The sequence below is a fragment of the Coregonus clupeaformis genome, unplaced genomic scaffold, assembly GCF_020615455.1.
Source record: "Coregonus clupeaformis isolate EN_2021a unplaced genomic scaffold, ASM2061545v1 scaf0129, whole genome shotgun sequence".
NCBI lineage: Eukaryota > Metazoa > Chordata > Actinopteri > Salmoniformes > Salmonidae > Coregonus > Coregonus clupeaformis.
Genome location: NW_025533584.1, coordinates 25,831 through 40,516, shown reverse-complemented (window position 1 = coordinate 40,516; position 14,686 = coordinate 25,831). Strand labels below are relative to the sequence as shown.

The 14,686-nt window shown below is 45.8% G+C and overlaps 1 long non-coding RNA gene across 1 annotated transcript; it reads left to right on the top strand.

The window, feature by feature from the left end:
- The first annotated feature begins 911 nt into the window (after window positions 1–911).
- LOC123483471 lies at window positions 912–12,919 on the top strand. Its single transcript, XR_006658266.1, has 3 exons — window positions 912–1,315; window positions 3,114–3,198; window positions 12,879–12,919. It is a non-coding gene; the product is annotated as an uncharacterized LOC123483471 (long non-coding RNA).
- Window positions 12,920–14,686: the final 1,767 nt, after the last annotated feature.

The window sequence follows — 14,686 nt, the reverse complement described above, 5'->3', positions numbered from 1 at the left end:
ACAGTTTTATGGGACTTTTTCCGTCCGCTCTTACTTACTTGACATTGTGTCTCCTTTTTCCCCAGTGGGAGCTGTGGTGCTTGGGGAAGAGGGAGAACAGGACCTGCTGTCTTGGCATTGTGTCTTTTTCCCCAGTGGGAGCTGTGGTTCTTGGGGAAGAGGGAGAGCAGGACCTGCTGTCTTGACATTGTGTATTTTTCCCCAGTGGGAGCTGTGGTTCTTGGGGAAGAGGGAGAGCAGGACCTGCTGTCTTGACATTGTGTATTTTTCCCCAGTGGGAGCTGTGGTTCTTGGGGAAGAGGGAGAGGAGGACCTGCTGTCTTGACATTGTGTATTTTTCCCCAGTGGGAGCTGTGGTTCTTGGGGAAGAGGGAGAGCAGGACCTGCTGTCTTGACATTGTGTATTTTTCCCCAGTGGGAGCTGTGGTGCTTGGGGAAGAGGGAGAACAGGACCTGCTGTCTTGACATTGTGTATTTTTCCCCAGTGGGAGCTGTGGTTCTTGGGGAGGAGGGAGAGCAGGACCTGCTGTCTTGACATTGTGTCTTTTTCCCCAGTGGGAGCTGTGGTGCTTGGGGAAGAGGGAGAGCAGGACCTGCTGTCTTGGCATTGTGCCTTTTTCCCCAGTGGGAGCTGTGGTTCTTGGGGAAGAGGGAGAGCAGGACCTGCTGTCTTGACATTGTGTATTTTTCCCCAGTGGGAGCTGTGGTGCTTGGGGAAGAGGGAGAGCAGGACCTGCTGTCTTGGCATTGTGTATTTTTCCCCAGTGGGAGCTGTGGTTCTTGGGGAAGAGGGAGAACAGGACCTGCTGTCTTGACATTGTGTCTTTTTCCCCAGTGGGAGCTGTGGTGCTTGGGGAAGAGGGAGAGCAGGACCTGCTGTCTTGACATTGTGTCTTTTTCCCCAGTGGGAGCTGTGGTGCTTGGGGAAGAGGGAGAACAGGACCTGCTGTCTTGACATTGCGTATTATTTTTTGGGGCTCCACTTGTCTCAAAACCACAGTCTCAGACAGTCTCCCACTCGGCTGGTCTGGTTTCATCGTTCCCCAGATATGGAAAGACATTGAGAAAGTTGGTTTCGACATCCACGGCTAACCAAAACAGAAGTCACATCATTATCAGTTTCTATCTGGTTTCTATTGGCCATTCATCCGTTGACGACAGAATATTATGTTACTCGTTGTTGCTTAGTAACCAGAGCAATGCTGGCACTAGAGTGGTCATGTGCTAAATGAATGAACAGCAGGGATGTTGGTGAGAAAAGTGACATTTGGAAATAGAGCTTCACCTCTTGAATGTTGAGAGTTATTTGATAAAGGTAAGTGTCATAGAAACTGCAGAATATGCTCTTTCAGATACAGCACTATATAGAAATCACAATGTTTTACCTGCATGTGACTCTGAAGGAGGCTATTTAATCTGGTCTATAGGCTAACTCTTATTATGTGTGAAATGAGTTTTGGTATAGTTTAGGTGTAGTTTTGATGGGCCGGCTGTGCAGGCTGACTGGCATCATTTGTTCACTCATCAACTTCGGTAGTCAAGGATATGTTTTGCGTAATTCTAAAGGACTACTTTTTGCAACACAATCTCACACTCAATTCGAGCAAATATGTACAAAAATTATTTTAGCAGATCTTGTGCGTTTTTTGTGTGGCTTAATTCACCCCCCAAAAATGTATTTTCCTATGAATGAAGTCATACAAAAATGTGTATTTTCACACAAAATCAGCCACACAAAAATGCATGCTTTTTTTTTTTTCGTTTCCCACAATACATTTGATTAGTAATAGACTTATAGTAAATAAAACAGACCTGTGACAGTTTATTTTTACCAAAGTAAAACATAAAAGATAAATGTATCAATCCACAAGGTGTGTGGTCAAATGATTTGCTGCTGATAAACAGGCATAACACAAACTCATCATTACACTATTGTTCTAAATGAATTCAACATCTGCACCCTCCTTATCATTCAGTTAAGCCTAATTTAAATTCAATTGTGAAGTAAGGTGCAAAACTATCGCCCATTCATCCATTTGTCATTTATTCAGTGAGGAAAGAGAGACTCATTAGTGGCGCATTGTCTTGGCAGATTAAGTGGGGAATAGGTGTGAAAGAAATGGGTAACAAGGCTCAAAATACTTTTCTGTTTGTGAAAACAGCATGTTTCTATGATCTGTCATTAAAAAGATTTTTAAAAAAGTCTTTAAAAATGAACCCGTCCTCCTATAGCCCTTCCCACCAGCCTCCTCTGGGAAATGTCTCTGTTCTGGTAAAAGAGAAGTTGATAGTATCACATCTTGTTTCTGTTGTATCTACATGTATCTACATTAAACCACAGGTTCTGTTCTTGAGACTGATGGGGAAGAGTGGGGTGGAAAGGCTTTTGCAACACTACTGTAGTTAGCACAACCTTGTGACTAATTTTACTTCCTGTTTGCGATACTTGGGGGAAATTCAATGTTATCTTTCTACCTTCCCAATACCTTCCCCCAGTTCAGAGATGGCTTGATGTGGTGTGCAGCATAGAGTGTATAGTCATTTAGTCTCTATGGACCAGATGGTAGTGTACAGTTCAGAGATGGCTTGATGTGGTGTGCAGCATAGAGTGTATAGTCATTTAGTCTCTATGGGCCAGATGGCCAGTTGGTGAGGGCCACAGCATGGGGAAAGAAACTGTTCAGATGGGGGTCTATAACATCCAATCACATAGGTTTACAGCAGCTGACAGTTGCAACGTCATTGTTAATAATGCAAACTGCCTTGGTTTAGATAAAGACAAGCTCTGTACAGATGTAGGATCTTAATTTAATCAGCCTGTTGCAGGAGAACTAAAACTTGTTGTGTATTTGAGGGTTTAAAAAGGCTTCTGAAATTTGTAATTTCCCCTTTTCCACCTTTCCCTTTTGGAAAATGTCAATTATCCACATAATAATTCAAATGTCGTGTTGCTTCAGGATAATTTTCCTGCTGTAGCAAACGGGCTCAAATTAAGATCCTACATCTGTAGCAATATACCTGTCTTTAATGTACATGGCTATATTAGGAGGACATGATTCTCTTTACACCATTGTTTTTTGACCATTTGACATATTTTATGTACTGTTGTTTAGGCTGGTTGAATGAGTTCCCTATGAGAGGCTACTTCATCTGCAAGAAAACAGGCGGCCGCACCAGTTTCCTCATATGAAATTAAAAGTAAGTGTGTAGACTACGCACTTACAAAATGGCTGTTGAAACTGTGGGACATATTTCTCGGCAACATTAAAATTAGGATAAATGTGTTGATTTGAAGGAAAGACGGGCAGACTCTGGTAAGTCTAGGCTACATAGAACTATTATATTAGAAAGTTAGGTCGTTTACAGACATTCAATAGTCAGAGTAGGTTTGATATATGATCACTTATCATACTGACCAACCTGATGGTCTCTGTTGGAAATGTGAAACATATCATGCCTAGGCTACATGCTCTGTCCTGCTACTGGTAGGCCTGTAACGTTATGGGAACTGATCTGAACAGGTTTAGGCTGGTCATCTAGGATATGTAGGCTATAGCTGAGGTATAGACCTCCATCTGCATATCACTAACAAACCGCTATTATATACTCAGCAAAAAAAGAAACGTCCTCTCACTGTCAACTACGTTTGTTTTTAGCAAACTTAACATATGTAAATATTTGTGTGAACATAACAAGATTCAACAACTGAGACATAAACTGAACAAGTTCCAAAGAAATTGAAAAATGTGTCCCTGAACAAAAGGGGGATCAAAATCAAAAGTAACAGTCAGTATCTGGTGTGGCCACCAGCTGCATTAAGTACTGCAGTGCATCTCCTCCTCATGGACTGCACCAGATTTGCCAGTTCTTGCTGTGAGATGTTACCCCAGTCTTCCACCAAGGCACCTGCAAGTTCCCAGACATTTCTGGGGGGATTGGCCCTAGCCCTCACCCTCCGATCCAACAGATCCCAGACGTGCTCAATGGGATTGTGATCCGGGCTCTTCGCTGGCCATGGCAGAACACTGACATTCCTGTCTTGCAGGAAATCACGCACAGAACGGGCAGTATGGCTGGTGGCATTGTCATGCTGGAGGGTCATGTCAGGATGAGCCTGCTGGAAGGGTACCACATGAGGGAGGAGGATGTCTTCCCTGTAACGCACAGTGTTGAGATTGCCTGCAATGACAACAAGCTCAGTCCGATGATGCTGTGACACACCGCCCCAGATCATGATGGACCCTCCACCTCCAAATCGATCCCGCTCCAGAGTACAGGCCTCGGTGTAATGCTCATTCCTTCTACGATAAACGTGAATCCGACCATCAGCCCTGGTGAGACAAAACCGCGACTCATCAGTGAAGAGCACTTTTTGCCAGTCCTGTCTGGTCCAGCGACCAGCGCCGGTGACGTCTGGTGTGGACCTGCCTTACAACAGGCCAACAAGCCCTCAGTCCAGCCTCTCTCAGCCTATTGCGGACAGTCTGAGCACTGATGGAGGGATTGTGCGTTCCTGTTGTAACTCGGGCAGTTGTTGTTGCCATCCTGTACCTGTCCTGCAGGTGTGATGTTCGGATGTACCGATCCCGTGCAGGTGTTGTTACACGTGGTCTGCCACTGCGAGGACGATCAGCTGTCCGTCCTGTCTCCCTGTAGCGCTGTCTTAGGCGTCTCACAGTACGGACATTGCAATGTATTGCCCTGGCCACATCTGCAGTCCTAATGCCTCCTTGCAGCATGCCTAAGGCACGTTCACGCAGATGAGCAGGGACCCTGGGCATCTTTCTTTTGGTGTTTTTCAGAGTCAGTAGAAAGGCCTCTTTAGTGTCCAAAGTTTTCATAACAGTGAACTTAATTGCCTACCGTCTGTAAGCTGTTAGTGTCTTAACGACCGTTCCACAGGTGCATGTTCATAAATTTTTTATGGTTAATTGAACAAGCATGGGAAACAGTGTTTAAATCCTTTACAATGAAGATATGTGTTATTTGGATTTTTACGAATTATCTTTGAAAGACAGGGTCCTGAAAAAGGGACGTTTCTTTTTTTGCTGAGTTTATATTATAACCTAGCCTACTTTACATAATATAACATCTCTTACTTGTTGCAAAAAATACTTTCTGAATGTATCAATGATTTCCCCTCAGATCAATCATGCCCGTTTTAGCCCTTCTGTCTACATTCTCAGATTCAAAGACAACAAATAGCCGACTTTTAATTAATATAAATAAGTGTGAGACATGGCCTTGTGTTGCTGCACTGTCTATAACTACCTTAACAAACAGTGACTTATTATTATTATTGACAGTTAACATGGAGAAGAGATGTCACAACCAGATGTTCATCTGATTGCATTAAATAGCCTGACTGTTTCGATATGTCTGTTAGTAAATGTTTTATTTTTAAGAGATCATGAGTAAAAGAGAACAATGGACATTCTAGAATTAGTTGTCACTGTGTTCACCACAACCAACATGCTGCATCTCTGTTTAGGGGTCAGTGCTCTAAAATGAGTCTCTCTGGGGAGAGAGAGGAGGGGGGCCCTGCCTCTAAAATGAGTCTCTCTGGGGAGAGAGAGGAGCGGGTCCCTGCCTCTAAAACGAGTCTCTCTGGGGAGAGAGAGGAGGGGGGCCCTGCCTCTAAAATGAGTCTCTCTGGGGAGAGAGAGGAGGGGGTCCCTGCCTCTAAAATGAGTCTCTCTGGGGAGAGAGAGGAGGGGGGCCCTGCCTCTAAAATGAGTCTCTCTGGAGAACATGACACCAAAGCTAAGAGGTGAGATTACAGTTGTGTTTAAGAATTATTAAGTACATTTCCAAAACTCTATGTCCACAATTTTTTCAAATTATTGCTTAAGGGTACCTAAAATATTACGCTTTGAACACACCGACTGCTTCATTGCGCAAAATAGTATGCAGCATCATCTAGATATGTGTGCAGCAAAAGTTAAACATTCACCTTCTGCTACCATTTCTGTCAAGCCGTCTATGTACACAGTTTGACGCATACGTTCCATAAATCCAACGTACGCACCAAACAGAACGCACTGCAACTGCCTCTGCAACGCAATGCTGCAAGGCAAACGCAGCGTTCCATTGGAAATGAATGTACTTCTGGTACCAAAATGCAATAACGCAGTCGGTGTATTCAAAGCGTTACTGATATCAGATTTTTAATTAATAGATTTGAGATGTATATGAAAACGCTATATATCCAATGTTTAGCTGGAATGGGATGTTCGTATCCTGTATATTTGACTGTGATATGTGGTTGTCTCACTCAGCTATCTTAAGATAAATGCACTTAATCCACATAATAATTTGACCCAGTTTATCATAGCAGAAAGATTATCCTGGAGCAACAGGAAATGTGAATTATTATATGGATTATAATTCATTACACTTTTTTGTTAGGGCAAATCAAGTCTTTTAAAAGCTAAAATACACTACAATACAGCAACTGTATTGTAAGTCACTCTGGGACCGGTTTCCCGATGGCGATGGAATTTAGGTTTACGAGTGTTTTAACGGTCGCTATGATGACTGAAAACACAACCGTGGGACAAACGAGTGACACCTTTCTGAAGATGTAACATGCATTTCCTGTTATGATTTAACTGGATAGAACCCAAATGCAGACAAGTACACCAAGCCAGAGAAGTTTTAACAGGTTTATTATAATGTTCAATAGTCCAGGTTTCCAATAAATGGGGAAGAGCAAGTCCAGATTACAGGGAGGGTACAGATCCAGGTCAGGGCAGGTGTGGTACCGTAATGTCCTAGTGTCCGTGGTGAGTCCAAAGGAGAGGCCCGATAGTGGAGAGCAGGATGGTGGTGGCAGGAGTGAAGCGGAGGCAGGAGTCAGGTTCCAAATATATGGTTGTCTTGACTATGATCTGACGATGAGTGGAAAGTTTGACCGGGTCTTAAAGGCTGAGGTGATTATGGTGAATGAGCTGCAGCTGGAACCCTGACTCCCGCACACCAGACTTCACTCCTGCAATCAAGGACAGACAGAGGGGAGGGGGAGAGCAGAGAGAGAGCTACCTAGCAGCAGTAGGCCTAACAGTACCCCCTCTACGGACGCCACCTGGCGGCCGACAGGGTTTATCAGGATGTAACCTATGAAACTCACGAACCAGAGCAGGATCCACAATGAAGCTCCTGGGCACCCAGGAACGTTCCTCAGGACCATAACCCTCCCAATCCACCAGGTACTGGAAACCACGACCCCGGCGGCGAACATCCAGAAGTCGCCGGACAGTGTAGACCGGACCCCCACCCACGATCTTGGGCGGAGGAGGGGGACGAGAGGGCGGGCACAAAGGGCTAACCGACACAGGCTTAATCTGGGAAACATGAAAGGTGGAATGAACCCGTAGGGAGGCAGGAAGCTGTAGCTTAACCGCGCAGGGGTTAACAATAGACAGTATCTTGAACGGTCCTATAAAACGAGGCGCCATCTTCTTCGACTCCACCTTCAATGGAAGGTCCCGTGACTTCAGCCATACCTCTTGACCAGGAGAGTAACCGGGGAGCCTGGGACCGGTGACGGTTGGCTTGCCTCTGCATGTACGCCGAAGCTCGGGACAGAGCTACCCTGGCCTTCCTCCAGACCTTGCAGCAGCGGCGCATGTGGGACTGCACCGAGGGTACCGCAAGTTCCCTCTCTTGGGAAGGGAACAGGGGAGGTTGATAACCCAGAGCACACAGAAAAGGAGACAAACCAGAGGAAGCGTTAGTCAAGGTGTTATGAGCATATTCCACCCAGGGGAGCATGGAGCTCCATGACCCAGGGTTAGACCCAGTGACACAGCGAAGTGCGGTCTCCATCTCCTGGTTCGCTCTCTCGGCTTGCCCGTTGGTCTGGGGGTGATATCCAGAGGACAGGCTGGATGTAATGCCCAAAGCTTTACAGAAAGCTTTCCACACCTGGGAGACAAACTGGGGACCCCTGTCAGAGACAATATCCGTGGGTAGACCATGAGAGCGGAACACATGTTCAACCAAAATATCAGCCGTCTCTCTGGCAGTGGGCAGTTTAGGTAGGGCCAAAAAATGAGCGAACTTAGAAAAACGATCAATCACCGTAAGAATGACAGTCTTACCAGATGAGGGGGGAAGTCCAGTGACAAAATCCATAGCGATATGCGACCAGGGCCGGCTGGGTATAGGTAGAGGTCGTAGATGACCAGCGCTGGCCTGGGTGGAGTTTTTACTTCGTGCACATACCGTACAAGCAGCAACGAAGGCTCGAGTGTCCGCCTCCATCGTGGCCCACCAGAACTTCCGTCGCACAAAGTCAAGGGTCCGCGAAACTCCAGGGTGACAGGTAAGGGGAGACGAGTGAGCCCACTGAAGTACCTGGGAGCGAGCAGACTCAGGGACAAACATCCGGTTAGGAGGACCCCTCCCAGGGTCAGCTTGATGATGTTGAGCCTGTCTAACAATCCCCTCGATGTCACATGTGATGACTGCAATACTGCAGGTAGGAGGCAAAATGGGTTCAGGGTTACTACCAGTATCAACAGCCGAATGAACACGAGACAGGGCGTCAGGCTTGACGTTGCGTGACCCAGGACGGTAAGACAGAGAAAAATTGAATCTCCCAAAAAAATAGTGCCCACCTGGCTTGACGGGGGTTGAGCTGCTTCGCTGACTGGAGGTAAGCCAGATTCTTATGATCCGTCCAAACGATGAAGGGTTGTTCCGCCCCCTCCAACCAATGTCGCCACTCCTCGAGAGCCAGCTTAACGGCGAGCAGTTCACGATTTCCAACATCATAATTCCTCTCTGCCTGAGAAAGTTTCCTTGAGAGAAAAGCACAGGGATGCAGTTTGTTATCTTCAGGAGAACGTTGTGACAACACTGCACCTACCCCAGTGTCGGATGCATCCACCTCCACGACAAACTGGCGGTCGGGGTCCGGCTGCATCAGAATGGGAGCCGAGGCGAAGCGATGTTTCAGTTCTTCGAACGCTGATTCGGCCCCTTCATTCCAAGCGAACGGTCGTGAGATGGAGGTGAGAGCGGTGAGTGGCGCCGCAATGCGGCTGTAGTCCTTGATGAACCTCCTATAGAAGTTCGCAAACCCCAGGAATCGTTGAAGTTGTTTGCGGGTAGAGGGAGCTGGCCAGTCCGTGACAGCAGAGATCTTAGCTGGGTCCATCCGCAGCTCCCCTGAGCTATGATGTAACCCAAAAAGAGGTCTCAGACACATGAAATTCACATTTCTCCATCTTCACAAACAGTTTGTTCTCCAACAACCTTTGCAACACCTGGCGCACATGCAGTTCATGTTCCTGGGAGGACTCTGAGAAAATCAAGATATCATCCAGATAGACAAAAACAAACCGATTCAACATGTCCCGAAGGACATCATTGACTAGTGCCTGAAAAACAGCAGGGGCATTAGACAACCCAAAAGGCATAACCCGATACTCAAAATGTCCCAAGGGTGTGTTGAAGGCAGTCTTCCATTCATCACCCTTACGAATGCGCACCAGGTGATACGCATTTCGTAGATCCAGTTTCGTAAAGATGGTAGCACCATGAAGGAGGGGAAAAGCAGAATTAATCAAAGGCAGAGAATACTTGTTCTTAATGGTGATGTTGTTAAGTCCACGGTAATCAATACAGGGTCTGAGGGTCTTATCCTTCTTAGCAACAAAAAGAATCCCGCTCCTACAGGTGACGAGGAAGGACGCATAATACCTGCCGCCAAGGAGTCCCGAATGTAGTTCTCCATAGCCTCCGTCTCCGGCCGGGAGAGATTGTACAGGCGACTGCTGGGGAGCGGGGCTCCTGGCTGGAGGTCAATGGCGCAGTCGTAAGGCCGGTGAGGAGGAAGAGAAGTAGCTCTGTGTTTGCAGAAAACGGATGCCAGGTCATGATACACGTCAGGAACAGCAGAAAGATCCATGGACTCCAGTGGAGGTTGAGGCACAGTACTGGCAGGAGTCTGAGCAGAACACAAACAATTCACATGACAAAATGTGCTCCATGAAACAATGCTACCTGTCACCCAATCAATGTGTGGATTGTGTCTTATGAGCCAGGGGATACCAAGGACCAGGGAGTCTGTGGGCAGTCGATAATATGGAATTGAATGTTCTCCTGATGATTTCCCGACACTCTAAGACAAACAGGAACAGTCTGATGGGTAATGCGGGTCAACAATTGTCCATTTAGACCCTTAGCCTGCAGCGGACAGTCCATAGGAACAGTCTCCAAATCCATTTGTTGAGCCCACTCTCTATCCAAAAAGCTTTCGTCGGCACCAGAGTCAATCAGCGCACTAACAGAGAAATTCTGGGACTGCCACTGGAGGGATGCCTGGAGCAGAATGCGGGGAGAAGAGGAAGAATCCGCTGCTCGGCTCACCAAAACTTCTCCCATAAATGATGAGCCGGCCCTTTTCCCCGGACGAACTGGGCAGGAAGGAACGAAATGACCAGCTTCTCCACAATACAGGCAGACCCGAGCCTGAATACGACGTGCACGCTCCTCTGAGGACAACCGTGCACGACCCACCTCCATGGCTTCGGGTTCAGTGCTCCTCGTATCGACTCGGGAAGACACGGCTCTCTCCGTAGGGACGATGCAGGGAGGAGTTTGTTGATGACAGACAGGTTGCTTGGAACTAACACTCCTCTCCCGGCGGCGCTCCCGAATCCGATTATCCAACCTGATAGTGAGTGAAATAAGATTATCCAGCGTAGGCGATTCATCATATGACACCAATTCATCTTTTAAAGTCTCAGACAAAGCATTGATGAACACTCCTTGTAATGCCTCGTCATTCCAACCACTCACTGCTGCTAAAGTCCGAAACTCCACTGCCATCTCCGCCACACTACGAGCCCCCTGCCGAATAGAAAACAACCGTTTCGCAGCCTCCTTGCCTCGTACGGGGTGATCAAAAACCTTCCTCATCTCCGTGGTGAAGGCCACGTAAGCGTTGCAAATGTCCGACTGACTCTCCCAGACCGCGGATCCCCAGGCACGAGCGGAACCGCTAGTAGAGTTGATAAGGTAGGCAATACGGGCTCTTTCTGAGGCGTAGGTGAGGGGCTGTTGTTCAAACACTAACGAGCATTGAGTCAAAAAATCGCCACAGGTTCCCATGTTCCCGTCATAGCGCTCTGGAGCAGGAACAAAGGGCTCTCTGATCTGGGCTGAAGGGGTAGTAAGGGCAGACACTTGATTGGTGAGTAATTGAACCTGATTAAGCAGCACCTGACTGTCCTCAGCAATCGTCTTAAACAGGGTATCATGTTGGCCAAGTAGAATGCCCTGATTGGCTATGGCAGTCCAAATTTGAGTGCACTCTGGGATGGTATCCGAGCTACTGTCTGCTGGGTTCATGTTGGTCAGATCATACTGTTATGATTTAACTGGATAGAACCCAAATGCAGACAAGTACACCAAGCCAGAGAAGTTTTAACAGGTTTATTATAATGTTCAATAGTCCAGGTTTCCAATAAATGGGGAAGAGCAAGTCCAGATTACAGGGAGGGTACAGATCCAGGTCAGGGCAGGTGTGGTACCGTAATGTCCTAGTGTCCGTGGTGAGTCCAAAGGAGAGGCCCGATAGTGGAGAGCAGGATGGTGGTGGCAGGAGTGAAGCGGAGGCAGGAGTCAGGTTCCAAATATATGGTTGTCTTGACTATGATCTGACGATGAGTGGAAAGTTTGACCGGGTCTTAAAGGCTGAGGTGATTATGGTGAATGAGCTGCAGCTGGAACCCTGACTCCCGCACACCAGACTTCACTCCTGCAATCAAGGACAGACAGAGGGGAGGGGGAGAGCAGAGAGAGAGAGCTACCTAGCAGCAGTAGGCCTAACATTTCCCACGCACCACGCAGAGAGAACGGTCCATTTAAAATTCATTCATTCTTCCCTCACCCTTTGCCCTGCAAGTGTCCACTCATCATACGTCATGATACGTCATCAGAAGTGTCAACTTAACTTGAGGGCTGAGGGGAGAGGGAGTCTTTTAAGTGTTTGAAACACTGCCATGGAGAGTTTTTGAAGTAACATTACCACATGATCAATGACGTCCGAAGCTTCATTTGGACTCATGCTTTTTCGAACCATGTGTTGCAAAATGTGAGAGATCTCACTGATTTCTCCCTGGTGCCGGTGCTTTTTTCAAAGCAAAGACTTTTTCAAACACTGACCTCTACTGGACACTTTATTTACACATTTAGTTTGATGTCTTCCAGTTTGTAGCCCCTGAATGGGAGCTCAGCAGGTAGAGACAGGGATTTGGATCAGACATCAACATAGGCACAAGACTGAATCCCTGCTATAGTTGAACAATTATTTTCTGTGAAACCGCACTACCTTCCCATTGTTGTTTAAATAATGTGTTTTATTTAGTGTAGCCTATGATAATATTCTGTCTTTAGTATCCTAAATAATACCACAGATGCATCGTTTTTGAAAACATAGTGAACCTGGAGGCAAAAAGCGAACCCCACATTCTAACTAAATGTTGTTTATTAGCACTCAAATCTATCAATGGCATTTTCGGCACAATTTTGTGAAAGCCCCAAAGCGTTCAGAAAGCCTCTGATTCCCATCACTAGTGGACACCCCCATGAGTGTCTTTCAGAACCCCTCCTAAAACCACCTGTTTCGTTTTGGTTGTTGTTAGTGACTCTTTGTTTGTTCCTTCTTCTGTTTGAGAGACAATGTTTTATTTATTGTTGAGGAATGTAACAATGTTCTGTGATTAAATTAAATCACCCGACTGTTTGGATATGTCTGTTAGTAAATGTTTTATTTCTAAGAGATAATGAGTAAAAGAGAACAATTGACATTCTAGAATGAGTTGTTACTGTGTTCACCACAACCAACATGCTGCATCTCTGTTTAGGGGTCAGTGGTCTAAAATGAGTCTCTCTGGGGAGAGAGAGGAGGGGGGCCCTGCCTCTAAAATGAGTCTCTCTGGGGAGAGAGAGGAGAGGGGCCCTGCCTCTAAAATGAGTCTCTCTGGGGAGAGAGAGGAGGGGGGCCCTGCCTCTAAAATGAGTCTCTCTGGGGAACATGACACCAAAGCTAAGAGGTGAGATTACAATTTTATGAAGAATTTATTATGTTTATTTCTAAAATAAATAGCTATTTTAAGATGAATGCACTTACTGTAAATCACTCTGGATTAGAGTATCTGCTAAATCAGGAGTTCTCAATCCGGGGTCAGTGGAGGTACTGCAGGGGTTCTGCAGCACCCTGACTGGACTCGTTGCAATGGAAGACATTTGATAGAATTTTAATACGACACGACCACTTTGCCTACTCTTCATTATTGCCTAATATAATGGAATGCATATTTTCTTTACCAATTCTGATGGTTGTTACAAGCGGAATTTTGACAATATTACCATTATACCAATACACTCTTCACACCCGTTTAACAACTCTAAATAGCTTTGGCAAAAAAAACATTTGTCTCTCTGAAATGAAGCCATTAAGTGATCGATTTTAAACAAACACATGTCTGTCATTGAACAACACCATGCCATGATTAGCTAGTGAGAAAACACAACCATTTATTTGATAATTTCTTTAAACAATAGAAGCTAATTTACGAACATTTCTGAATATGGATATATAGCATTTTGGAATGAAACTCTTGTTATGTTTCCAAATCTGAGCTCAGAGTAGATGAGAGACGTAATGTTTGTCTCTGTTGTGTTGAAGCCCAATCAAGCAGGAGAGACCAGCCTCCCCTGTACCCAGCTGTGTGTCCATGAAGAGTGACTGGTCTATGCATCCTCCTATAAAGTTTAGAGAGGGAGACTTTTCTAGTGAACAAAGGTAAGAAGAACTCATGGGTTGTGGTCAGTGAGTTAAACAACACTGTCTCTAGTCATTTCTCCTCTCCCATTTTCCCATTTCTTTTTGTTGTTTTCATAATCCGTAGGCTAATCATTTTTTCAATTTTCATAGTCCTGAAACAATATTAAACAAACACAACATTCCCTCCCTGTGTGTGTGTGTGTGTGTGTGTGTGTGTGTGTGTGTGTGTGTGTGTGTGTGTGTGTGTGTGTGTGTGTGCACTCCCTGGATGAGGAGATATACTTTACCCCTACCTACATGTAAATATTACCTCAACTACCTGGTAGCCTGCCCATTGACTCAGTACGGGTACTCCTTGTATATAGTCTAGTTATTACCTCAACTACCTGGTACCCCTGCACATTGACTCAGTACTGGTACTCCTTGTATATTGTCTAGTTATTACCTCAACTACCTGGTACCCCTGCACATTGACTCAGTACTGCTACTCCTTGTATATAGTCTAGTTATTACCTCAACTACCTGGTAGCCCTGCACATTGACTCAGTACTGGTACTCCTTATATATAGTCTAGTTATTACCTCAACTACCTGGTACCCTGCACATTGACTCAGTACTGGTACTCCTTGTATATAGTCTAGTTATTTCCTCAACTATCTGGTATCCCTGCACATTGACTCAGTACTGGTACTCCTTGTATATAGTCTAGTTATTACCTCAACTACCTGGTACCCTGCACATTGACTCAGTACTGGTACTCCTTGTATATAGTCTAGTTATTACCTCAACTACCTGGTACCCCTGAACATTGACTCAGTATTGGTACTCCTTATATATAGTCTAGTTATTACCTCAACTACCTGGTACCCCTAGACATTGACTCAG